Source organism: Diceros bicornis, chromosome 1 (assembly GCF_020826845.1).
Source record: "Diceros bicornis minor isolate mBicDic1 chromosome 1, mDicBic1.mat.cur, whole genome shotgun sequence".
Taxonomy (NCBI): domain Eukaryota; kingdom Metazoa; phylum Chordata; class Mammalia; order Perissodactyla; family Rhinocerotidae; genus Diceros; species Diceros bicornis.
In genome coordinates, this window is record NC_080740.1 from 42,989,800 (window position 1) to 43,017,182 (window position 27,383).

At 35.2% G+C, this 27,383-nt stretch overlaps 1 long non-coding RNA gene across 3 annotated transcripts in view; it reads right to left on the bottom strand.

Moving 5' to 3' along the window:
- Positions 1-6,198: 6,198 nt before the first annotated feature.
- LOC131404491 (uncharacterized) overlaps positions 6,199-27,383 on the bottom strand; it is a 67,613-nt gene continuing 46,428 nt past the window's right edge. Inside the window, exons 5-10 of one of the 3 annotated variants that reach the window (XR_009219807.1) lie at positions 24,821-24,922; positions 23,623-23,708; positions 21,713-22,042; positions 19,651-19,798; positions 7,313-7,407; positions 6,199-6,391 (exon numbers count right to left, since the gene is read on the bottom strand). This is a non-coding gene — a long non-coding RNA (uncharacterized LOC131404491). The remainder of the gene's footprint in view (positions 6,392-7,312; positions 7,408-19,650; positions 19,799-21,712; positions 22,043-23,622; positions 23,709-24,820; positions 24,923-27,383) is intronic. The other 2 variants (XR_009219808.1, XR_009219809.1) reach the window with 2 other exon arrangements.

Consider the following 27,383-nt stretch of genomic DNA (forward strand, 5'->3'; position numbering starts at 1 on the left):
TGCATTTCAGTTCTTTTTCAATCTCTTCTAGCTAGTTGCTGCAAATTGTGGATCAACTTTAATATACGCACTTGTACATCCACCCTTCTCTAAGAGGCGGTACTGATTAAGACACCAGCCTAGAACCAAGCAGTCTCCCTTTGACTCAGTGATAGCTAGTTTTGTGACCTTGGGCAAGTTATCTATCCTCCCTATAACCTGTTTCCTCATTTGCACAATAGACATAGTAATAATACTTCTATTAGCTTTTTGATGGCTAACTGAAGTAATATGGAGAGAGCTTAGAACAATACCCAGCACTTGATAAGCTCTCAGTGTTTGCTATAATTATGCCTTTATGTGAGCCATTATAAGAGGAATAATTATTAAAAGAGTATAAAAACAGCAGATGAAGTTTATTAAAGCCTCATTTTTAAAACACCACTGTATATTTGAAATGAGAGAGATTATTGTGCCTGAAGTAAACCATTTTCTTAATTTTCTCCAAACAACAGTTCCACTGAAAATCTGCTCGCTTACTATTTTTGAATCTAATTATTATTTTTTCATTAATTTAAACAAATAAACATTTACTGAGTACCTTCTATGCTCCAGAGCAGATGGGGTCTAATGTGGAGATTCAAAGATGAATAAAGCAGAGGCTCTGCCCTTGAGAAGTTAATAGTCTAGAGAGAAATTGATATTGGCACAGAACCAAATTACACAAAAATTGCTTTAGCCCACTACCTGATTCACAGGCTTACTTCAAAATTTTGTTAGTGAACAGTTCATAGTCAATGATAATGCAAAGAAAACAAAAATCTAAAGAATTGTTTTTTCCATGTTTCTGTCTGTCAAGAACCCTCTTTATGAAAAGAGATATTGATTATAGATTTGGGGAAATCATTCCAAGCTTCTTATGTGGGTTCATAACTCACACACACACACACACACCACACTTAAAGCATACAATGTTTTTATTTCAATCTCACATAATGTTCAGTAAAATACTTAGCAAAGTTTCACTTCAATACAGACTCCAGTGAAATAGGAGATGGAAATCAGCCCCAGAACAGAAAAGACAAAAGAGAAAATTGAAATTATAAGCATTACATTTAGAACTGTCTTGCCATTTGCTTGATTCCCCACAGGGTTGTAATGAGACTTGGCCTGCAAATACTCTGTGTATGTATAGCCCTACCTAGCCTCTGTAATGCTCCTAAACTTTCCAAAGAATCTAAAAAGGAACAGCATTGTGAAGAGGTGAAAATGATAGTAGAGCTCTGTGTGGAAGGTTAGGAGCTTAAAAGTTAACTAAAAGAACAAAGAAACAAAAAATCAACATGCCATTATCCTATTAAAATATTCCTTGGAGGAATATTTCTACCTGCAGCATTCAAATCATTGTCCTTGTTTTTGCCATATTTATAATAATAATAGTAGTAAAGTTGTATGAGTTTTGGAAAAAAAGATAGAGACAATTTGGTATCAAGTCAGTGACAAATAATTAGAGAGGGTCCACATTTTAGTGTCATTTAGCTCTATAATAGGAAATCAATTCTAACCTCTTGTATCTGTCAAGAACTGTAAAAGATCTGAGATTTTTACCTTACTTGCAGGCTTACAAGTTAGTCTGCCACAGTTTCATGGGCACAGTTTCAACACACTATTCTCCTGAGTCAGAAACAAAGGGCAATTTTTTACTCACAGCACTAGCAGTAGCCAGAGTATCATTTTTGCTCCAGTTCTCTGAGCCCCAATTTCCATGCATCACTGCAAAAAGGGCCAGGTGATCCCTGTACATAGAGTGGTGTGCATTACAGGAAAGGAACTCTTGAGTTTAGGAAACTCAAATCTTTTCTAACGGGCAGTAAGACTGCTTAAACTTTGCCCCAGAGGCAGCCGTTACTTTATTATAGTAAACAGTAAACCAACCTGTCCTTTGCTCTGGAGCTAGACATTGTCCTTCTCTTCCAAGGCTGTTTGCTATACAAACATCCTTAAACAGATAGTCTAAGATAAGGCAGATAGTGCCTTTGTTCATAAGACGTGTAGAAATGCAAAAGATCCATGGAGAATCATTGAAATGAAAAACGTGAAGCATCAAAACCCCAGATGAGCTAAGCTATGACTGTAGTTCGTATTCTTTGGTGTCAATTCAACCACTGAACCAAGTTGATTCTCACTCTCTCATTAATTGAAATCTAGAAAAATTTCAACAGATATTTCCCTTTTTTCCAGTAGATCTTATCTTGACATGTTTAATACCAAAGATTTCATACATTCTACAGTTGGATTTGTTGTTGCGAGTAAAGATATATATTCTTCTTTTCACATACCTTCTTACTCCAATGATAATGCTAGGATGGAAATAGCTTTGACCAGAAACATATATAACGCCATTTTGATATGGTTTTGTGTTTGTGTGATAAGGTGTGAAAGGTCTGGAATATTGAAAGCTATTGGAATTCATTTCTCTCCCTTCTCAGATAAACCACCCTATTTTCCACACAACTCACTAGATAAAAATTAAATATTGTATTTCTACCATCCTGAAGTCCACTACAAAGTAAGTGCCTAGTGTCACACAATGGAGAGCTAGTCAAGAGAAGAATCAAAGATTCTTTTTTAGAAAAATTAAATGGATTTTCAATTCCTAATTAAATATTGCCCCTACTAGACAACCAAGACTTCATTTTATCTCTCTTTGTATTTCAAGTCCCTAAAAAAAGTTGAAATATAAGTACTTGATGCAGTATCGTTGAATAACACAAAATTTAAAAGATGCCCTGTTAATAGTTAATAACCATGTTGACGTAAGTTCAAGCAACTTAAGATATTAATAAAAATGCTTTTTCGCCTGGGCTAACTGTTGCACTATTGAGACAGATTTCACACAAATCTATTTTGATCCTATTAAATGAGACAAACATGATAATACTGTGTAGAGACTGCACTGATCCAGAAATGAGAAACTCATTCCCTGCCTTGCAAAAGCTAACATAGCAGGAGGCTGGGAAGAATAAAGCAAGTATTCACAAACCTTAATAGAAAGCAGAAAAAGAGAACTACAATAAGAGAAAAACGAAGTTTTACATGAAACATCATTCCAATTAGAACAGACTAAATTAGTAATTGTCTGCTTCATGGGCTTTGCTAAAAATTAATAGTTGAATTTTCTCTCCATCAACTAACTGAACAAAAAACTTTATTTATATACTCTCCTAAAATCTTCAAAATGACAGAAAAATATAAAATAAGATTATGTAGCAAGAAACTTGAGTCAGAATACAATTTTGATTTATTGTTAATCTTTTCAAGAGAAACTGCCATTTGAAAGGTTCCAGCTACTTTTATTCTACCAGTACAGACAAAAAATCATCTTAAATTAGAGAAAAAAACACTTGACTATAAGAAATGTCACAGTATCTGACAAAATTGGAAATTTCTCTTCAGCTCAGACTTTACAATACTTTTTTATGATAAGTTGGGAATTTCAGAGCACTGAAAGATAAAGAGGAAACAAGCCAAAACAATTTATACTATACCTTTATTTCCTATCCAAGGCATTGCCAAGGGACATTTAGACTCTATTCTTGCTGCTTCCATCTTTCTTCCAAAGTCATGAGTTCTCAACCAGAGTTATCTAGGACCCTTAACATGCCTAGCTCACCGAGGTCATAAGGGCAATACAGAGAAGTCTGCCAACAACCCTTAGCCAGGCTCTATGGTCAAGTTCAGTGGCTGCCTTAAAACAAGAAAGTATTTCCAAACATTTTTATTACTTCCCTGGCAGAAAATATATGATCTTGATGACAATTCAATTATAACCTTCTTAAATCATTTTAGGCAGGTTCAATAGTCTTACTTTATTTAGAGCACTGAGGGGAAACTATTTCTATTCTTTGATAGAAATTAAACAGCAAGCTGGCATAATTTCTACACAAAGAAATATTTCTCAAAGAAATTTTGTGAACATTGCATATTACATCTCCTTGTTGCAGTATGTATAGTAATTCCATCTGTGGAAAGAAACACACCAAGCTTTACCTAGGAAAAATAGTCAGTTTGTTGAACTCATTTGTTTCCGGTGAGAATGATGAATTGGCATGTCATCTTATTAAAGAGCTCAGAGAGTTTTCTGAAGATCTCCTAGAGCGCCACAGATTGTTATGAAAGTTATGAAAGATATTAATTCGCTGAAGAATGTAGTAAAGGAGAATCAATTCTTCACACCTATTTTAGCTGCTCAGTTTAGGCCATAATGCTTCAGGATTCCATAATCTCAGTAACATCCAAACTAGTCTGATGGCCTTCAATCATTCTTCACATGCCAATAATCTTTCACGCTGTTGCCAACATTTTATTTCTAAAAATGCAACTCTAAGAATATTTTTCATCCATTTCAATTTTTCTCAACTACTTCCTACTACCTATAGGATGAGTTTAAACTCCTTACCATGATACTTTAGGCCCTTATATGACCTAGGTCTAAGTCACCTTTCCAGCTACATTCTCCGTCATTCCCCACTAAGCCCATCAATCTGAACTACTCACTCTTCCCTGAAAAAATCATGCATTTTCAATTCTTCATTCCTTTTCCAATATTCCTCTCTATTTGGAAATCATGGGGTTTGTGCTGGAGATAATTTATCAAGTTATGTGACTTTGTACCACAAAGTAAGACTAGAAAGCATGTACAAGCAAGTCAAATATGTGGATATCTCCAGGCTTGGGTATTGACGAAGCAGGAATATCAGAAGTTTAAGGAGAGGATAATATGATACGGTGACTAGAAGAGTCTAGGCTGAGTAGAGAGACAGGTGAAATCTAGAAATGGTTGGAAGACTGGAGAACAGTAAGGCAGTGAAGCAAGTGATGGTCAAGGGAAGGAAAAGAACAGGTTCTGTGACAGAAATAGAAGAACAAAAGTTTCAGATCAAAGACATGAGATCTACAAAATTGAGCAGTTCCAGGTGATGACTAGTTTCAAATGTTGAGTGGGAATTATTGAAACTGAACAGATTTCTAAGGTTTTTGAACTGAAGAAGGTCAAAGGACCATGAGGCTAGGGTTTTGAAAAGATCATACAGATCACATCAGCCAAGTGAAGGCAGAGGATGTAGTGAAAATGAAAACCTTGTCTTCACTGCTAAAATCTTTCCTGAATATAGAGGAGTCTTTCGGAGGAGGGGCAAGAGGATGCCATTGAAAAGGCATATAAACCATCATATAACTGGATGACATGGACCTCAGCTCACTGAACAACCTAAAACCAAACTAGAAATACATCTAATTCATTTATATAAAATATGAATTAAGATAATTACCATTTAAAAACAATTCCTCAAAAAACGCCCATAGAGTTTATTTGTATTCTTATAATTGATTAAAAAATGAAAGACTTTTTTAAGCAAACAAACACTGGAAAAAGACATCTCCTGGACAAAATACACAAAGTTGAGAGACTTGATATTTAATAATAACCATGTAAAACTCCCCACAGTGAAAAGATTGCTTGTAATCCATGTTAAGATTAATTAAGCATTTAACTTTTTGACAAGATTTAAAATGTAGCAACAAAAATGGCTTGGTAGATTTCAAAAGAGAACCCCAGCCCCTGCTGTTTGAGTCAAATTTTTCTCCAGGATCTTTATTAACCGAAGAAGCACTGCTGACACTCAGCACTATTTCATGCTTTGGCTATGCCTACCCACAGAGACATGAATAGGTTTTTACTAGACATATATTAGATAAACTGAAAATACTCTAGCTTGTCGGTCAAAGAAAAGAAAGGTGCCATAAATCATTATGTTATAAGAGAGAAAAATGTTATTTTAGTAGACACCTTAAAAATGGCCGTAATTTTAAAATCAGCGCTAAAGCTTACACAGATTTCAGTCCTACAGTTGCTGGTCTCTACCTTAAAAAGTGAATAACACGGGGCCGGCCCGGTGGCGCAAGCGGTTAAGTGCGCGCGCTCCGCTGCGGCGGCCCGGGGTTCGCTGGTTCGGATCCCGGGCGCGCACCGACGCACTGCTTGGTAAGCCATGCTGTGGCGGCGTCCCATATAAAGTGGAGGAAGATAGGCACAGATGTTAGCCCAGGGCCGTCTTCCTCAGCAAAAAAAAAAAGAGGAGGATTGGCGGATGTTAGCTCAGGGCTGATCTCCTCACAAAAAAAAAAAAAAAAAAAAAAAAAAAGTGAATAACACTAGTTGAAAAATCAGGAAGCATAATAATTAGGTAAAGTAAGTCTAAATATAGCTATGTATATTCAAATTAAGAGACAGTTCTTAAGTAATCAGCCAGCCTTTTACAAGTTACTCCCCATTAATTGAGACAGTGCAGATTGTTGAAGATGTTAATGAAGACTGGAAAATAATATCTTTCAAGTTGAACATTCTCAAAACCTGGAAGGCAACAGGGAAAAAAATGCATTACAAAATGGTTCACTGATGATGTAAGAAATTGGTAAATAAAACAATATAATCAATTTGATGTTTTAAAATTTTCAAAAACGAATTTTTCTATAATATGGTGATGATCTAGGTGACCACCTAATATTAGAAAATGTTCTGTTCCTACTTACCATTATATAGTTATCAATAAGTCACAAAATTATGGTATTCTCATATCATTTCTCCTTCAATAAATTGTTATTTGGGGCACTATGTAATTAGAAGAATATTTTAAATTATGCAAATAAAGAAGTATCAGCTTAGTATTTTTATTCCTATTTACTCATGTACTTTTTATTTGTACCTTAAGAGACACTATGATTATCTGCAGATGATTAGGATCCCCTTTGTGCTTGTAGGTGCTACAAACTTTATTTCACTGATGCTTCACAATAATCCTCAGAAAAAGATATGAGACATAAGACATGATCTCTGGTCTTAAAGAGAATCATAATAAAAAGCAGGGGCTCCATGAAGCTGTGAAATTTAGGGCAAGTGTCTTAACCTCTCTGAGCCTCTGATACTTCCTTGCCTACCTCCTAGGGTTGTTGTGAATGGTCAATGACATGAAGTTTGTTAAAACTTTAGTATAGTGCCTGACTTTGAGAATGTGCTCAATAAATGGCAGTTTGTGTTATCATTATCATACAAAACCAATAAGTGAGACAAGACAGGCAGAAAAGGAGACAAATATCAAGACTACATGTCAGCAATAGAGGTAGCAAGCAATGCAGGAGTTCATAGTAGGGGAATAAGCCAGGAACAAGGCAGTTCCCTAGCCGTGCTTTCCCTGAGATCTTGCTGCTTGCTGCTGGGTTAGATCTTCAAAGGCAGAAGAAAGCTCACAACAGAAATGAGCAACGGAGAGTATACCAGACATGATGCAGGTCCTGGGGCAAATGTATATGATGTGTTTGGGAACTACTTCAGTGTGGCCAGAAGGATGCTCATGGGGAAGATTTGGGGACCTGCAATTGAAGCATAACGTAGAAATAAGATTCGGGAAGGCTGTAAATGTCAAAGCAAGGAGTTTGGATATATTCAGCCAATGAGAAATGAACAAAGTTTCCTCAAGCCAGAATTTCCATACAGGTGTATTTATGTACACTGCTAAGTTAATTAATGCACATTGAAAAAAATTATTTCATGAGATTTCTCAAATTGAGTTTATATTAAAAAGTTGAAAATAGGGGCTGGCCCAGAGGCGTAACAGTTAAGTTGATGTGCTCTGCTTCAGTGGCCCGAGGTTTGGTGGTTCAGATCCTAGGCGTGGACCTACACACCGCTCATCAAGCCATGCTGAGGCGGTGTCCCACATAGAGCAACTAGAAGGATGTGCACCTATGACATACAACTATCTACTGGGGCTTTGGGGAGAAAAAAGGGAAAAAGGAGGAAGATTGGCAACAGATGTAAGCTCAGGGCCAATCTTCCTCAAAAAAAAAAAAAGTTGAAAATATAAAATAAAGCTTATCCTTCCTAGCTCTTAAAAGAGCAATTAATGCAGTTCACAAAGCTTACACAGTAAGTACTCAACACATGGCTCTTAAATTTTAAATGACTTTTGGTCATTGATAATAATGGAAAATAAGTATGTGTGTATAAAATTTCACCTTATAGCCCTAAGCATTATGTTGTCCAATAGTTTAACTTTTCCCTACTCTAGCAGCCAACAAGGAGGAAAACTGAATGATTAGAATTCATCTCCTCTCTCTTCTTCTATTGGACATGCTAATGAGCAGAGAAATAGCAAAAAGCAGGAATGATGGGCCAGAGGTGAAGTCCGTAAGTGACAAAAAAGCAAGTCACAAAAATGAATAATCACTCCTTAAGCAATATAAGTTGACTGCGCAGTATTATGGATAATTACTCTTTCAAAAGTACTTTAACAATGAAAATAATTTGCAAACAGCTATTCCTTGCATAGTTCTAAAGGACTCACATCCTAATTGCCCCTCATTGTACTTGTTACTGCCAAACTAACCTATGTACAACATGGGGCTAGGGTTTTCCCTTAATTCATGGATATGTCTGGGGCACATGACAATCCATCCAGCGTTAAATACTATTGGGAGGCAGTAAGAAGTAAGTGGATAATCACATAGGCACAGGAGCCAGACTGCCTGGATCAATGCCTGACTCCACCACCGACTGATCATAGCCAAAGTTTTTTAACCACTCTGTGCCTAAGTTTCTCATCTGCAAAATGTGGATAATAATAGTGCCTTCTCATAAAGTATACATAAATTCATACATGTAAAATACATGTAAGAGCGTCAAGAACATGATAAAACTCAACGCAAATTAACTATTATAATTAGCTGTGTGAACAAATGATAAAGGATTTCCAGAGCAGGAAGCAATTGCTTCTATATATGATGAGAGGTGAGGTCAGGGAAGGCTTCAACACAGAGATAACGATTAGGCCTGAAGTTTTGTTATGAAGGAAAATGGAGAAAGGGCAATTCAGTCAGGAAAACGCAGAACAAACAAGAACAAGGGACATGGAGGTGCCTAGCGTACTCTAATGGCAGGGAGTAGACCTGTCTTCTGGAAGTAGTGGAGAGTGAACCCAGAACTTTGGAGGTTAGAATGAAGATCAGAAAGGATCTCAAATTCCAGAAAACTTCAGGCAATCAGAGCTTCTGAAGTTTTTAAGCTTAAGAGAGACTTGACTAGACATAAGATTTAAAAAGAACTTGGGCAGCTTTATAAAGGCTACTCAAGCTAAAGGTGAGATAACTATGACAGCTAGATTCATTTAAAAGTCAGTGAGTGTACTGTAAGGCTATCACTGCTAGTTATTTAAATCCTATGATGTATCAGGCACTGTGCTAGGAACTATATATATATATAGTTCCTATATATATATATATATATATATATATATATATATATAATTTCTAATCTTTAAAGCAACCTTGTAAAATAACTGTTTGCCATTATACATCGAATAAACTAAAGATCAATAAGTTTAAGTACTCTACCCAAACAAACATAGATGGTAAGAGGCATAGCTGAGTCTTCAAACATGCAGGTCTGTCAGGCACCACAGCCCTTGTTCTTTCCACAGCCTCCCCAGTCTGTTCTACGGCATTAATCTAACACAGTCAATAATAAAGACCTAAACAAGGGTGTCAGTAACATAGAGCAAGAGTGAATGGTTGCTTCCAAACACACTTGAGATCTGGGATTTAGAAATGTCTTGACCGTGAGCTGTGTGAAAAGGGAAGACGGTAAAAGCAATTCTAAATTTCCTAGCATGAGTAATGAGCTTCTGGGTGAAAGAAGGATGTTTGATGAGAAAGATAACAAAACTAGTTTGAGTATTTGGTTGGTTCGAAGTGCTTGTGGGACATCCATTTGGAAAGACCCAAATGGCAGGTAGAAATAGAGCTTGAAGCTTAGCAGAGAGGTTGGGCCACCAAAAGACTTAGGAGATATCAAGCACTGGGCAATAGTTGAGAAGAAGGAAAAAGAGGTTTGCACAGAAAAAACGTGTAAAGATGTAAGAGAAAGAGAAGAAAGAGATTTTGTGAAAAATACTGGATTAAGTTTTTAGTCCTTGAAAAACCAGCAATTTAAAGCCATGTAACAGCTACTCCACTGTGCCAAACTACTGAAGTGTTATAACGTCCATTGATGACAGACATTTTTCAATTCTTGACTGCATTCTCAGCAGTCAAATGCATTAAAAACATACAGAACATTGTTTAAATTTACCAAGCACCCTCTTACAGAATTCATTGACCATCAAAATCTCTCTACAAGAAAAAGGCAAGAAATGCAATAATAGCCAGAGATTAAAAATTTGTGATGCAAAATAGGAGCTATGCAAAATTACTTGTAAAGCTGAACACAGACTCAACTCTCCTGACTCCCACTGCAGAGCATTACTCAGTGGAGTGACTGCATCTGTCTACACAATGTGCATCTGTCCCTCCTTGGGATTGAATTGAAACCAAATCAGTTCACATTGTTGTCTTAATAGCTCTAAAATTATAATTGCTATTTAATCACTACTAAATTGGGCTTGGCCTTGATTTCTTGGAAAGTTTTATTTCATTAGTCAAATACTGAATTTCTTTCTCTCTTTTCATTAGTCAAATACTGAATTTCTTTCTCTTTTTTTCCTTCTGCCAAACACCTCTTTCTAAAATGACAATATGCAAATATCATTTTTTTAAATAAAATTATGACTATAGTATAAGGTGAATAAGATTATAATTAAGTATCCTTTTTTATTTAAGAAAAAATGCTATCATTAGGCATCATAACAATATAAGACAAGTGTAATACTGGTGAAAAACTTTTTGCAAGCACAAATTCCCTTTTGCATGGCAAATCAACTTCACTAATACATAATATGTAAATTATGAAACTAAAATACATCTCACATTTGTGTTTAAATTATATCAGATTTCTGCTTTACAAACACGTTATGTTGCTACCAGTTTCCTTGGTAATCATATTCTTACACCCAGTGTAGAGAAAGAATTTCCAATAGTCTAATAAGGAAAAATAAAAATTGTGGTATGAGTGTGCTTTTTTGATACCTATTTAGGAATAGTGAATGAGGCATGCATGTTAACAATTTATTTTAAAATTAAGATATACTTTAATGGCATTAAAGCATAAAGAATTAAACTGTAACCTTGACTGAATCACTCTAACTTCTAGCCCTCAGTTTTCTCAACTATAAAATTAAAGAGTTACTCTGAAATAATTTTCAAGTCCTTTCTACTTCTAACATTTTCATATGAAGTGGCAGTACCAACGCCTCGTATAGGAGAAGCTTTAGACCAAATTTCCAATAGCACTCAAAACCACTCCCAAATTAAGAGACCAATGAAATAAAAACAATGGGCTTTTATACAAGTGCAGTTTGATGCGAAGTCACAACCCCCCCACCCAGCAAAATTGCTGGCCCCAATCTGACGTAGACATTCTAGAGCTGAACTGCTCACACTCTTTATTCTTTAGTTCCAATAATCATTACATGTATTGATTGACAAGGCGTGTATCAAAACAAGTATTTGTCAATCGAGGAACATTTTAAAGCACACCCATATAGCTAAAAAAGGTAAAGGAGCATTTTTTCTTCTTTTCTAAAAACCAAGACAACTAAAAGAAATGTTATAATGTTCTTTCCATTATGTACATTTTGGATTTTCATGACTTCAAAACTAGACCCACAGTTGTGGTTTAAAAGTTTTAGTATGTTTCCCACGAGGACACAGGCATTCTGCTAATAAAACTTTCCTTTCAAGGACACTGACACATGCAATTGAAGCACTTGCGAGATAATTCTGTCTTTGATTTAAGAGACAGAAGTTGAACTAAAGTAAGCATATTGAGAAGCACTAGATGCTAAATTATTTGCTCAGGTTCTGTAACTAGATAACTGGAATTAGCTAGTGCTCTGGGCACTGACACATTAAAGTTTTAATATAGAAAGTTCTGCTTATGACTTTACCCTGATGACTTCTTTTCACTCATATGCCAAAAAAAGGCCATATGGAAAAGCACACCAGGGCATGGGCAATAAGTAATTAACTGTACCTCACTTAAATCTTTTATCATATAAGGCAGAAACTCTGTCTCCCAATGACATTAACTTACTTAAAATGAATAATACATGGCAAGGAATAGTTCCCTGAAGTTCAGAAAGGGGACTTGAGTCTTTTTTAGTGCATTGTGTAGATGAGGCAGGGGCAATTCTTATTAAAGTGTTGAGCATATAGTCATACACCGATGAGGCACAGAATAATTACACATACCTCCCAAAAGACAAAGAACATTAATAATGTTACCTCATAACACGCCTCAAGGATCAAGACTGAAGAAAATGATTACAGCATGTAGCAATTGTCTCTAAATGTTCCTACAAGGGATCTGATTAAATTTTTATGATATTCTGAGAGATTCTTTCCTTTCATATATTTTGAAAAGACACTGAGTATATAATGGGTTTATGGAAAGACGAAAATAAAGGGGGGAATAATTTTTATTCCTTTCTATTAAATTATTTCATTGATTTATTAAATATATAATATGTTTATATCATCATTAAATATCTAATATTTATTTAAATAATATCAAGATGCATTCTTTTAATGGGAAACTACTAAACAAAGTCAAACTGAACACTAATTTCAATTATAGGCTAAACTATCTGACTGTTTTCTTTGCACACTGCATTGGCAAATTTAAGCATATATTAGACAATATTTCAAAGACTTCTGTAGGGAGAGTGTTTTATAATGTTCATTTTGGTATTTTAGTATATCTGAACAGTTTACAACATCATTCTATTTTTCACAGGGGTTTTGAACAATTGTTCAGTAGTTAAAATAGACCATGTATTAAAAACAGCCATTTAATGCACATGAAAAAGTAATAAAAAGAAATTGTCTATAAGACATTTTTAATAACATTCAAGTATTATTTTAATGAAAATGTTTCTTAAGTATCTTTGTCATTTACTATCTTTATTTTTTAGAGTGGATCATTGAAATTTGTCATGATAATGGTAATATATTTTTTAGTCAATAATCTCAATGGGATATCTAAAACTTCAAAATATAACTTTATTACTTTTATGAAATCAAAAGTGATCAAGGCATAAATTCCTCATATAACCTCTTGAAAGCAGACTCCCTACAGTTCCCCATAGCAGTTATACTAGTAAAGATAATCAATATCCATTTATACCATGAACAGCATGTTTTTTAAGAGATCTGATTTTTATGTTTATAAAAAAGTATTTTTGAAGACGAAGCAAGGGGTCTGATTTAAATAAATATATAGATAGATATAGGTGTATGTGTTTCTGTCTGTGCATGTTGTGGGTTTTAAATCTAGTGTTGAGAAGGTTTTTCCTTGGGTGGTTGAATTAAATTACTTTTATGTTTTTTTCCCAATCCAGAGACCAAATGAAAGGGTTACTAGACCAAATGCAGAAAATCACTTTAGAGTATGCTGTAAATTGCAGGTCAAAGCATTCATATTCACCTCACCATACTGCCTAGCTATCTTCTTATTCTCTTGTATAAGGTAACCTCAATCCAGGAGTGAAGGCTTTCTCTCTCAGCTTCATATTATCCAGTGCTTCAAGGACAGTTCAAGCCAGGTGGTTTATGACTATACACATTAACAGTATATATATATATATATAAAAAATATACTATTAATTATATATATTATGAATTATTAATAATAATAATAAAGGATTAATTAAAATAATTAATAATAACATAATACTGTTTATATATAGCATTATAATATATTCATTATATATATATATAATGAATGTATTACATCGTTGTGTCCTGGAGAATTATCCCACTACAGGACATGAGACAGCCAAGAGAGAACCCAAATATGTGGTCATACAGAGCAGCTTATTAATATCACACAGCGCTCATTACTGTTAGTTCCTCATCATCAGAAACTACCATCAGAAATTCTAATATTTACTTAGGGAACTACTTTTTAATTTCAGAAACAAAACAGAAAGAATGGTTGTGTTCTCCTATTATCAGGTATATTATTGTTTGAGTGTAAAAATATTGAAACATTGGTACACAATTCATTAAGCACCAATGTGTGAAAGAAAGCCATGGTTAGTTACTAGAAAGAGATATGCCAAATGTTTATGTGTGATCATATTCCCTCATTCTAAATTGGTATTGTTTTAGTAGACACTGGGAAATGACAAATGATAATTGTTTCCTTTTGAACATCTGGACATATATTACATCCAGCTTTGATTCATTATGGCTGAGTTTAGTACAACTAGCTAATTTATTTTCTCCTTTATCTGAAAAAAAGGTACAAAATGAGGCTTTAGTCAACCAAATAGACAGTTATGGGGTTAAACAATTTCAATTTTAAACTGGATCAATGAAATGCCTGAAAATGTCTCACTCTTAATGACCTCAGTCGTACAGATACGTGCTAGTGCTGAAATACTCATCTATCTCTAGAGATAGCTAACCTACATCTCAGGTAAGATACTCTCGTTTCTCTGTACAAAAAACATATCAAGTTATGTTTATGCAGCTTTGAACATTAGGTAAAGCCAGTCTACTGAATTCCAGCAGGGAGTTAATCCAAAGGAGTAGTTCTCAAGCTTCAGTGGCTAAGACTTTCATAGAGAGTTGGTTACAAGATAGTTTTCTGGGTTTTACCCGGAGAAACTTTGATTCAGTAGATTTGGAGTTGGATCCAGGAATTTGATTTTAATAAGTCCTCAAGTTGCTAGTGGTTTGGGGAGTATAGCTTTAGAAGCACTTATGTAAAAGGCTAGAACAAACACCTGGGTGACTCTTACAATATCAATCTATTTATATTGTTCACACAATTGCTTAGATTAAGAGTTGTTGAAGTATATTAAAATTATGAAAAACTTTTGTGGAAAGCATGATAATCTATCCAATGTTTACTCTCACATGGAGTAGTTTGTCAGAGCCTTCATGCTTTCATTCTTTTTTCTCTCTCTTTCCTCCTGTGTGTGCACACACACAAACACATCATTTATTTATTTTTTATTATTCCATTTAAAATTTAAAAAATCATAAATCACAATTTGCAAAATTATTGATATGGTGCTTTGTGGTGTAAGAGAGGAGGAGCAGGTTTTGTGAGGTAGTGGAGCAGCTGACTTCTCTTTCATTAATCCTAACTGAAGTAACCCAGAAAATGTAAAATGCAAAAATATTCATTGGAAACTAGGAAAGAGTCATCACTAAATCTGAAAACTTCAAAGAGCCATTATTAGATAGTGGGAAGACAGAAACAGACAAAGAATTTTATGTCAAAAAATATGACAATTTAAAAGAAATAAATTCATGGAAACAGAACTTACAAAGATTGGCTTAAGAAAAAAGAGAAAATCTGAATAGTCCTATATCTATCAAATAATTGAATTTATAATTAAACACTTTTTGACAAAAAAATTTAGGCACAAAAGGTATTACAATTAATTCTAAGAAATACTTAAGAAGAAATTAGCTATATCATATACAATCACTTTCAGAACAGAAAATGAGAACACTTGGATTTACAACAGTAGCATAACTTTGATATTAATCACTAAAAGTCACATCAAGAAAAGAAATTTACAGGCAAATATCTCCCAAGAACATAGGTACAAACATCTTAAATAGTCTATTAGCAAACTGAATCCAGCAAGATATAAAATGGGAAAAAATCATGTCAATGTTGCATTCATTTCAGGAATGCAAGGTTATTTTAACAATTAAAAAACAACATATTTCATACCATTAATATTCTAAAGGAAAAAAAATTACATAATCATCCTAATTCAATACCCATACATAAAAATTAATGACATTAAGAGGCAAAAAAGACCATTGTTAATATAATAGGATAGTCTTTTTTAAAAATCTACATTGTAACTAAAGGGGAAATATGGAAAACTTTCCCACATGAAATTGGGAATGAGTGTGGTTATAGCTCTTTCTAGATTGTAGTGATGATCCCAGCCTATGCAATGAGAAAAGAAAAATAAATGATTGGAAAAGGAGTAATAAATCTGTAGTTATTCACAGATAGATCCAACAGATGATTGTACACACAGAAAAATCTAAAAGAACTCACAAAAGACCTATTAGAAGTAATATGTAAATTTATAATGGCTGTGGATTAGAAGGTCAATGTTCATAAAATTTATTGCCCTTTAGAATAACAGCAACAAATAATGAACAGTAAAAAATTTTTAAATGTTTCATTTACAATAGCATCAAAAATAACAAATAGGGGCCAGCCCGGTGGTGTAGTGGTTAAGTTCACAAGCTCCACTTCAGCAGCCCGGGGTTCATGGGTTTGGATCCCAGGTGCAGACCTACGCAGAACTTATCAAGCCATGCTATGGCAGGCGTCCCACATATAAGTAGAGGAAGATGGGCACGGATGTCAGCCCAGGGCCAATCTTCCTCAGCAAATGGAGAAGGATTGGCAAGAGATGTTACTCAGGGCCAATCTTCATCACCAAAAAAAAAAAAAAACAAACAAATAGCTAGGAACAAATCTAACAAAAGATGGGCCAGATCTCCACAAAACATTAATGAGAGAAATTAAAAAAGAGATAAATAAATGGAGCAATATATCATATTAGTGTTTTCAAACAGTATTGTAAAGATTTTGATTTTCTCCAAATTGAGGAATAAATTAAATTCTGTTCCCATAAAACTCGCAATAAAATTTTTATGGAAATTGACAAGCTTATTTTAAATTCTATATGAATATGCAAGGAACCATGAGTAGCTGTTCAGGATTTCTCAGCCAGAGTTCCATGAGAGGATTAAACTCTATTGCCCTAAAACTTCCCTTTTATGAGTTAACTTCTCTCTTATGCATCTAGAATGGTACATACTTGAGAGAATTGAGAAAATTATCACTCAAATCATTTTTTGTGTTCTTGTTCAGATGAAGAACATCAGTTGAGAAAGGCTAGCAGAAAATTTTGAAGGAACAGAACAAAGACTATCACCAGATAATAAGACTAGTTCTGAAACCACAGTAATTAAGTCAGGTAGTATTACAGCAAGGGATAAATAGACTAACAGAACAGAAGAGAATGTTCTGAAAGAAGCCTGCGCATTTATTGACCCTTACTGTAGGACAAAGATGCCATTGCAGAACCGTAGGAAAGGATAATCTTTCCATAAATGCTGCTGGGTTAATTGGATGTCTATCTATGTCTATGTCTATATCTATTTCCAGACAGATATGGACAGATAGATAGATGATGATAGATGATAGATAGATAGATGGATGGATAGATACATAGATAAATTTTACCCCTACTGTTTTCTATTGACCAAAATCAACTCATATTGACCATGGAAATCAGTTTAATTGCTTTAAAGTCGCATCACACGTTGGCGAGGCTATGTAATATAGTTGTGTAAGGAACTGCTCAAAGAAACTCCATAATGATGGGAATATGTCAAAGGGACACAGGATCCAGCTGAAAGAGCTCCCAACAGCCAAAGTTAAAGTACTTTGAACAATAAAATAAACAAAGTAGTATTACAGTATAATCAAAAGTATAAAAAGATATCCTTAAATTCATGCTGATATAAATACATGATTTTTAAAAATAAATGAATGGAAGAGAATTAACAAGCATTCTATGCACAAAAGTTCCAAATAATTTATGTATATACTCTACCCTCAAGGAGATGGAGCACAACTCCCTACTCCTTGAGTGCGGGTCATACATAGTGACTTGTTTCCAAAGAGTACAGCATGAAAAAGGATGGGAGGGGGAGAGTAACTTTACAGGAGAGATACCTAAGAAATATTATCTCAACCAGGTGATCAAGGTTAACACCAACAGTGATGTTGATCAGTAATAAATCATGTTGATATTACATACCCTTGATACGATTTGATGAGAACGGCACTTTAGCTTTGCGGTTATCCTGCCAAAAACCCATGACCCCAAGTCTAATGAGAAAAACACCAAACAAATCCCAGTTGAAGGACAGTCTATAAAATACCTGGCCAGTAATCCTCAAAACTGTCATGGTCATCAAAAATACAAAAAGTCTAAGAAACTGTCATAGTCAAGAGGAGTCTAAGGATACATGACAACTTAATGTAATGTGGTATCCTGGATGGTATCCTGAATCAGCAAAAGGACATTCAATAAAAATTAAGAAAATCTGGGGGCTGGCCCGGTGGCATAGTGATTAAGTTCAGCATGCTCCGCTTCAGCAGTCTGGGTTCACGAGTTCGGATCCCGCGTGCGGACATACACCACTCATCAAGCCATGCTGTGGAGGCATCCCATATACAAAAAGTAAAGGAACATGGGCACAGATGTTAGCTCAGGGGCAATCCACCTCACCAAAAAAAAAAAAAGAAAGAAATTAAGAAAATCTGAATAAAGTATGGACTTCAGTTAATAATAATGTATCAATATTGGTTCATTAATTGGGACAAATGTACCATATTAATATAGGACGCTAATAATAGGTGAAACTGGGTATGGGGCCTATGGGAACTCTCTGTACTATTTTTGCAATTTTTCTCCAAATAAAAAACTAATCTAAGATAAAAATTTATTTAAAAAGAGCAAATGTGACTGGAAAGCTAGTTTGACTACATAAAAATATTAAAGCAAAAAAAAAGGGAACTTACACATGTGAGTAAAAACTTTTTATATCTTCATTGCTTTTGACCAATTCTCAATGCTTCTAAATAGTGCCTACTCCTTTGCGGTCATCCTCCACAATACTTACCCATAGAGTTATTTGATTTTCTTTTAAAAGACTTTAATCAGCATGAGTAATAGGGGGAAAAAAACACATCTCATGATTATAAGGAATCAAAAAGATCTGGATTTCAGTGCCATCTTTGACACTAGCAAAATATGTGACCTTAAGCAACTCGATAGCCTCGTTATGTCTTCATATTTCTCATCTGTAAAAATGTGATCTAAACTGTATTTTGTTCAAGGCTAGTATTTCTAGGTATTAAAATACTCTTATCTTAAGCATCAATAATGATTAATGAAATCATATCTTATCTGGGGAATCTTCTATAGTCTGTAGTAGGCATAACCAACTATTAATAATCCCTGATAGTGCAGAAACGGGAAGAGAAATAAATGAAATAGAAATTATTATAAAAATGAGTCTAGTGCTTAACAGCGTCATTTGAATCTTTTAGAAATTTAATTGTTGCCAAGTTTTCTAGGGATTCTGTAAATAATATGAAAATCCAGGTAGAATTTCCTTATTTATACCATTTGTTGATATACTACTTATTCTGATATAGTATCATAAATAGCAAAACTGGAGAGATTTTACACAGCTTGCAAAGACTCTGCTCCAATCTTGTTTTATAGCTTTTTAAACCAGAGGTTTCATAAATATTGTACAATAAATACTTTTGATGAGCATTCTGTCTTCATTACTACTATGCCATAAATTTTAATGTTACACAAAATTAAATTAGAAGTTTTTTTTTTTTCCTTCCAACTAGATAGCATCACATTTGCTGTCAAGCCAACAAAAAGAAGGAAACAGGGCCATCTCTTCCCTCAACTCCCTTTAAAGACAGTTTTACAAAAACTTTTTCTTACATCTTATTGATCAGAAGTTAGTCATTTGGCTAAGATTAACTGTAAGAGAAGCTGCAAAATATATTATTTTTTTCTAGATAGTCATGCTTACCACAAATCATGGGTTCTATCCTTAGGGTGAAGGGAGAAAGAATGGTGGAGATAGGTAACTAGCACCCTCTGTCATGGTTCTGTTAGTATTTAACGTTTTAGAGATAGAGCAGTTCCAGATGATGATAACGTCCAGGAGTATTAGTTTGCTAAAGTGTAGAGAACATAAAAAATATTGATGTTAAGGAGCTTGGAAATACTTGAGGTGAGGAAGTTGAATGGATTATGCCTATGGACACTGAAATCACTCAGGATAATAGTAAAGGATTTGCAAAGAATGGATACTGAACAAGACCCAAAATCCTCATTGAATTTTGGAGAAAATTGAATGTCAATTAATAACTGTGTAATCAGAGGGTGTGATTTTTCATAAGCAGAGTATTTTGTAACAGGATGAGCAAGTCATGGTATAGAGTAGTAGACTTTTAACTTCATCCCTCCTGGCCAGCAGATGCAGCAGGTAGGGGTGAACAAAGAGCTTTGAGCAATACTGGTAGTGACAAAAGCTTGGTCCCACAGATTTGGAGTTTAATCATAATTTTGTCATTCACTAGTTTTGTGATTCTCGGCAAGGTACAAAACCATCTTGTTTCCTCGTTTATGAATTGGGAATAATTCCTACCTCAAACGTGTATGGTAAAGGTTTAAAAAAATAACATTAAAACATTGCTGAACTCATACTAAATTCTCAAAAAGTGTTAGCCACATGCTCTCCTCCATCCTACAGTCCCCAATCTGTCTGTAACACGAGTTTATTTTTGTTATTTTTGAGATTATAGTCTTTTCTAGAAAAAATTAGGACAGAGTATAAGGATACCATAGATTGAAAATACATTAAATAATCTTCAATTATGAAGGTTCATATTAGACATAATTTATGATGAATGAGGACCCTCTGTTAGGTCATAAATTCAGCCACTTGTTTTTCTTAGTACCTTCTATTAGACATTAGGAGAGAGGGTGCTGTGAGTCTCAATGCCATGTAGGAAGAATAAGCAAATATCCTCCCAGGGTGCCACTTTGCTAAAAGCCTGCCATATGTCCACAATGCACTGAAGCATTAACAGCACATCTCGTTTTATATCCCCACTTGACAAGCACAACTTAAAGCAAGGATAAGCTTGCACTACATGTGCTTGTCTAATTCTCATTACTGCTAATTATGTGCACAGCAGGAAGACCACATCTCTTTAGAATAAGGCTTACTTTTCAAGAGCGAGATTATGAACTATAAACTTTCAGAGTAGTGAATTATTTCTTTCATTTATTAGCACCTTATATACATGTGGATATGTTATCTTATAACCTTAACTGTTACTGAGTTGTGGCCACACACCCTATATGAGCTTTCAAAAACTAACATCATTTTTAATCTATTGCCTGGCAAGACTTAGCAGCAATTTGTCTGCATAGAACCCTTGCCATGCCACTTTCTGAATTGCAGAGTAGAAAAATTGTCTCAAGGCTAAGATGCATCAGTGAAAAGAATGAAATACACAAAAATAAAAACCTTCCTATATTTTTTTATTTGAATGCTGCTAAACTCGAGCGTGCCATTTTTGAAAGGAAATAAGGAAATTTTAAACCAGTTTTCCAGGTGATTTTCTACTTTTATCTTTGTGATTATACAAGAAAGTATTTACGAAATGCTTTGGCCATCACAGCGCAATACATGACATTATAGGACACACTACAAACACATTTCTCCGTACAGTTTCCCCCAGGATATTTATGATGCAAACAAAAGTTAAAATCTAACAATTTTTTCAGCCTTTCACACCCTGGATTACATATTTTTAAAGCGTGTACGACTACAGAACATCAGAGAGAAAATATATTTTGATAAGATACAAGACAATATTGTCAAAGCTGCAGAGCTTCACATAGTTGCTATACTAAACCAAACTGAGCACATTCTTTCATCAAGATCTGCCTACATTTTAGAGAAAGCCATTTTCTTATGGAATATCTACTGGTAAAATAAAATTCCTTCCCACACCACAATGCAGAAAGCAAAATAAACCAAAATCCAATGCTTGGAAATACGTAGAGTTTATACTTACCTTCTTTAGCCCTTGTTGACTGAATACATCCTTTTATTTTTATCCAAGTCTCAATTCAACTCTTAATCTTTGAATATTGCTTAATGCTACTATACTTTCTGCAGAATGATCTTTCAGCAGATTTCCAGTCTGTGGAAATTTTTCTCAAGGTTTCATATTTTGAGCCTCTCCTTTTTAAATTTTTTCATCAGGAGTATTTGAAGCATTTTTATGGAACGAAAACTCTATGTCTGCGAAATGTTGCCCTTAAAATAAATTTTCGTAAAGGTGTGTCCTCAGTCAAGTGAAGTGTGATCATTACGCTCAGTTCACAGAAAGGGTAGATTAGTGCTGCAGAGGGAAAAGGAGAGGCACAGGTTCAAGCTCATGCATAACAAGGATTGAACAACTTTTCCTTTTAACCTTGTCCTATTCTACTCAATTTATACACAATTTCATCTGTGTCATCTTCAAAATGAAAAAATAGCAAAGACGTGCTTTGTCTTATTTATCTGGTTGTCTTTCTACCACTGTCAACACATGACAGTGTGGAAAATTCAATTCCAAAGCAGGTTTGTTATAAGTATAAAACTGACCCCAAAATTTCAATGAATTATAGCAGTTGTGCCTTTTCTTTGAAAGATTCAGAAGATGCACTCCTAAGTATCTGAGAGGGCATCTCTGATTATTTGGCCCCCCACATCTTCCCCAAGTGAGCTCCAGAAGCTGCTCGAAGCTAAACCTAGCATCATTTATTCTTGGAGGGGACAGACACATAAGTATGCTGGAAACGAGAAAATACCCACCTTTCCTCTACTTTAAACCATTCATTCTTCCCATCCCCAAAAGATCAGAATCAAGCGTATTTTCTGGACCAGCTTTAGGACTAGGCCTAGAACTGTCCAGCAATGCAGTCTCCCATCCAATAACTCAGAGTCAATTCACTAAGCAACTTCCACAATTGAAGATAAAATGTGAACACAGATTGAGTGAACATATTGATTCTGTCCACATTTCAGGGTAAGCAGAATAAGACTTTCAAGAAGGAACACATAAAAAGCAATTGTGGAATAGCAAAACATTCTTCTTAAGTTGTTTAAGTGCAAAATAATTTTTTTAAAGAGGCCTGGAATTGGTTCAACCTGGCTGGATATTACAAGCAGAAGTGGAATTAGTTTATCCTTTTTCTTTTTAAATGAATTAGATAAACACTCAGAAATTGATTGGAACTACAAATCAGGCTTCTGGAAAGAGAATAAATAAGCCACTGTAAATGTGCATGAAGATGTCTCATTAAAGGGACAGCCAATTTGACTCACACTATTGAACCAGCTGCCAAGCATCTCCCTGGAGGATAGCCATTAGGCTGCTGGCTAAGTGGCATGAATTACAATATAAACAGCCTTTTCTACATATTTCTTCTCTACCTCTCTAACAACCCTAGAGTGTTAACAGTATTGAGAAATAAGAAAAAAAAGTAAAAAGGAAAAAGATTAAAAAATTAATGTGATTTCTAGACAAAGATAATTTATATTCCATTCAAACAAGCACATTTGCAGAAAACATTAGATTTTTTTCTATATTTGTATTAAATGAAATTTGTCATACAAATTTACCCATCATATCTACCTATTAGACGTTATTCCTTTAAAAATAAGCATTTACTAGCTGAAGTTCATAAACCACATTTATGTCTAAGCAAAAATTTACTCTTTTGTTTGTGTGTGTGTCCACTAATCCTGACACTGGCACCAAACAACCATCCAAATTCAAAGCCGGGAAGTCACTTTTGCCACTTCATTCACCCTTACACCTAAGCCCAGCCCTTCTTCCATTACCACTGGAGTTATTCTCATTCAGACTGCTCTCAGGGCCAGTAACAGCCTCCACTGCAACTTCTCTGACTCTGATTGCTCTCTGCACAAATGTACCGTGCGCATTCCTGAGAGAGTAATCTTTCCACGTCCTGCTTCTGGTTATATCCCCTGTTCAAATGGCTTCAACAGTTCCTGAAAGCCTACAAAATAAAGCGCAAGTACTTTGGTAAGTATTCAAGAAAGGCATTCAAGTCCATACTCTGATCTGACCCTAACTTCTCCCATACTTTTTCCCATTGCTCCCCTTCAAATCATGCTATGACTCAAACAATTAGACAGTTCTCTCGGATATGCCCTGCAAACCCCTTCTTCTCTTGCTGAGTCCACTGCATCCACTGCCCAAGATGCTTCTCTTCCCATGGTCAGGCTCCTCAATGATGCCACAAATGAATTCCTTGCCAATTCCATCAAGCCTCCTTCAGGTCTCTGCTCAGTTTCCATCTCCCCAGGAAAGTCTTTGTTGAAAACCCAGAATAAATTAGGTCCTCTGTTTCATACTCCCCTAACATCTGTATTTCTCCACTGTAGGGCTCATAGAATGTATGATTAATTAAATATTTGTCTAATTACTTGTCTAATTCTGTTTCTACTATAAGACAGCAAGTACCATGGAAGCAAAGACTTTTTTTCTCTGTATTCTCAGCATCTGGGGAGGCAGCAGTCACTCCCCCTTCTTGCCTACTATGTTCAACTTTTCCGTTCCTGTACTAGAGCAGTTCTCAAATGGAATGTGCACTGCAGTAATGTGTCATGATGACGTGTGTATGAGTCTTACCTGCAGCCTTTTTGCTTTATTCACCTTTGTCTCCCTGACCTTCCACACATCTGTGCAGTTAGTGTTCAGTAAATGTTTAATCTAAGTGAGTGGAAAAATCAATGAATGCTTTTTTCACACTGTAAAATCCATATGTAATAACTGACTTTTGGCAGATTGGGATTATTAGCTCTGACTTCAGATAATCAGTCTAAATTCCTGTCTAAGTAAAAATAAATGAAGTTTACATCTTCTGCCATTTCATTGGAGAGAAGGCCTTAAACTCTGAACCTCTATAATCGCTTCTAAATAAATTCATTTTTATGTTTATTGTATTTACCCCGCAAACAGAGTTTATTTCACATTTGTGTAGTTCAAATTCCTTTCAAAGTCTATTACTCTCTCTCTTTTCTCTATGTACATGTACTAGACTTCTTCACAAAGAAATATATCAGCATGCTAAAAGGCCAAATTTTTTCAGCAATATGAAATATTTACTAGATCTGTGGGTCTCCCCATGTTGAATCCATCCAACCAGCTTTTCTTGAGAGTTGACAATGTGTCAGCAGCTCTAGAATTTCCACAGCAGCTCCAGAATTTCTATATGGAAATACAGCAACATGGTTGAGTAGAGCTAGGGCACTTGTCTTGAAGGTACAATTTCATAATACGTGTGCTATTTTTATTTAAACTCTATTCCATTTGGAGTAGCTTGGATGGAAGCTGATGTAGATTATAGGGCACATACTACCTACCGTACCAACAACAACTGGTGGCACCACCGGCCAGGTCAAGAAAATCCTTGTATTACTGTAGTTAGAGATAATTTTTCATGTTGCTTTTTTATTTTATTTTATTTTATTTTATTTTATTTTTATTTTATTTTTTGCGAGGAAGATCAGCCCTGAGCTAACGTCCGATGCCAATCCTCCTCTTTTTTGCTGAGGAAGGTTGGCCCTGGGCTAACATGCATACCCATCTTCCTCCACTTTATATGGGACGCCACCACAGCATGGCTTGACAAGCGGTGCCTCGGTGCGCGCCCAGGATCCTAACCTGTGAACCCCACACTGCCAAAGCAGAGCTCGCACACTTAACCACTGTGCCACCGGGCCAGCCCCTTATGTTGCTTTAGAAGCAAAAATTAGATAATCATTTTTCTTTTTTTCCCCAACTTTACTGAAGGATAATTGACAAAAATAATTGTATACATTTAAAGTGGATGTGATGATTTGATATACATACACATTGTGGAATGATTACCAAGATCAAGATAATTAACACACCCATCACCTCACAGTTAACTCTTTTTTGTGTGTGTGGTGAGACTGCTGAAGATCTACTCTCAGCAACTTTCAAGTATACAACACCACATTGTTAACTATAGTCACCATGCTGTACATTAGATCCTCAGAACTTATTCTTCTCATAACTGGAAGTTCGTATGGTTTGGCCTACATTGCCCCATTTCCCCCTCCCCCCAGCCCCTGACAATCACCATTCTAGTCTGTTTGTATGAAATCAGCTTTTTTTTTTTTTAGATTACACATATAAATGATATCACACAGTATTTATCTTTCTCTGTCTGGCTTATTTCACTTAGCATAATGCCCTTCCCGTTCATCCAGTTGTCACAGATGACGGAAGGATTTCCTTCTTATTTATGGCTTTAATAATATTCCATTGTGTGTGTGTGTGTGTGTGTGTGTGTGTGTGTGTGTATATATATATATAACATTTTCTTTATCCATTCGTCTGTTGAAGGACATTTAGGTTGTATCCATATCTCTTTATTGTGAATAATGCTGCAATAAACATGTGTGTGCAGATATTTCTTTCAGATACTAATTTCATTTCCTTTGGAGGCAACCATTTTTCATTCTCTCCCAGTCAACATCCTTGTAAAGGGAGTAGTATATTTACTAATAAGGAACTAGGTGCTCTATTACCTTAGGTCAAATTGCTAATTTGTACAAAGTTCACATTTAAAATAAGTTTTATTAACAATTGTTTGAGTATCATCCAAGTGTGAAACAGGATCTACTGCAGGTAAAATCTCATAACTATCTTCTGTTATAAATGAATGAGAGTCTGCTTCTTTTATTTGGAGAAGCAGTGCATTCTCGATCTGCATCAATAAATATTATATAGTAAATCATCTCATAAAATGTGTGGCTTCTCTCATTCCTATCCCACTAATAAAAATCTTTGTAAGAGAAAAAGGAAACTTAATCAGCACTTTTTGCATTCACTAACTACTGCTGAACCAAATGTAAGTGAGGGGGAGGCAGGAGAGCTGAGCAGAGACGAAGCACCTGTCCTGCCCATAGTGATTATCTTTCTGCTCCTTGCATCCTTCACCAGCCTCTACAACAAGATTGCCCAGAGCAGTGTTTCCCAACTAGAGCATGTGAGTTCTATTCAAGACAGTTTTTTTTTTAATAATTTGATGTGTTGAAACTTTCATACATAAACACATTCTGGATATCTGCCTGATACCTGAGTGCAGCTTAATCCTTTCACTACCTGTCACATTTGTCTTTACTGTCACATTGAAACCAAATAGTTCACTTTATTTGTTGAGGTTAACGACAAAAGCACAGACGTGGACTTAATACAGAAATAATATTTTCATGCCAAATGAAGGTTAGATGAATATCACTGAACACTTTCAAAACAATGGTTATGAAGCCGTTTTAATGAAGAAAAGTGAAGGAAATTTTGAGTTATCCCTGAGCATGTGGTGGTATAGGCATGCCAAACTTAAAAGAACCTGTCTTGCAGCAGCTGGTTTCATATTTATATTTTGAGCAATGTTTCGGTTTCAGCAAACAACATCATCTGTCACTGTAAAGCAATGTTTTTAAACAAAATTTTGTTCTCTTTTAGTTTTGTTTGCATTTGATTAGTGAGATTATTTTGGAGATTATGGGGGGGGAGGGTTGTATGGAGATTATGGGGAACTACTCTCCACCTCCAGCTACCAGTTGACAGCACCATTGGGCAAGACAACAGAAACGGTCTTTCTGTACTATTACATGTAATTTTTCATGCTGTGTTA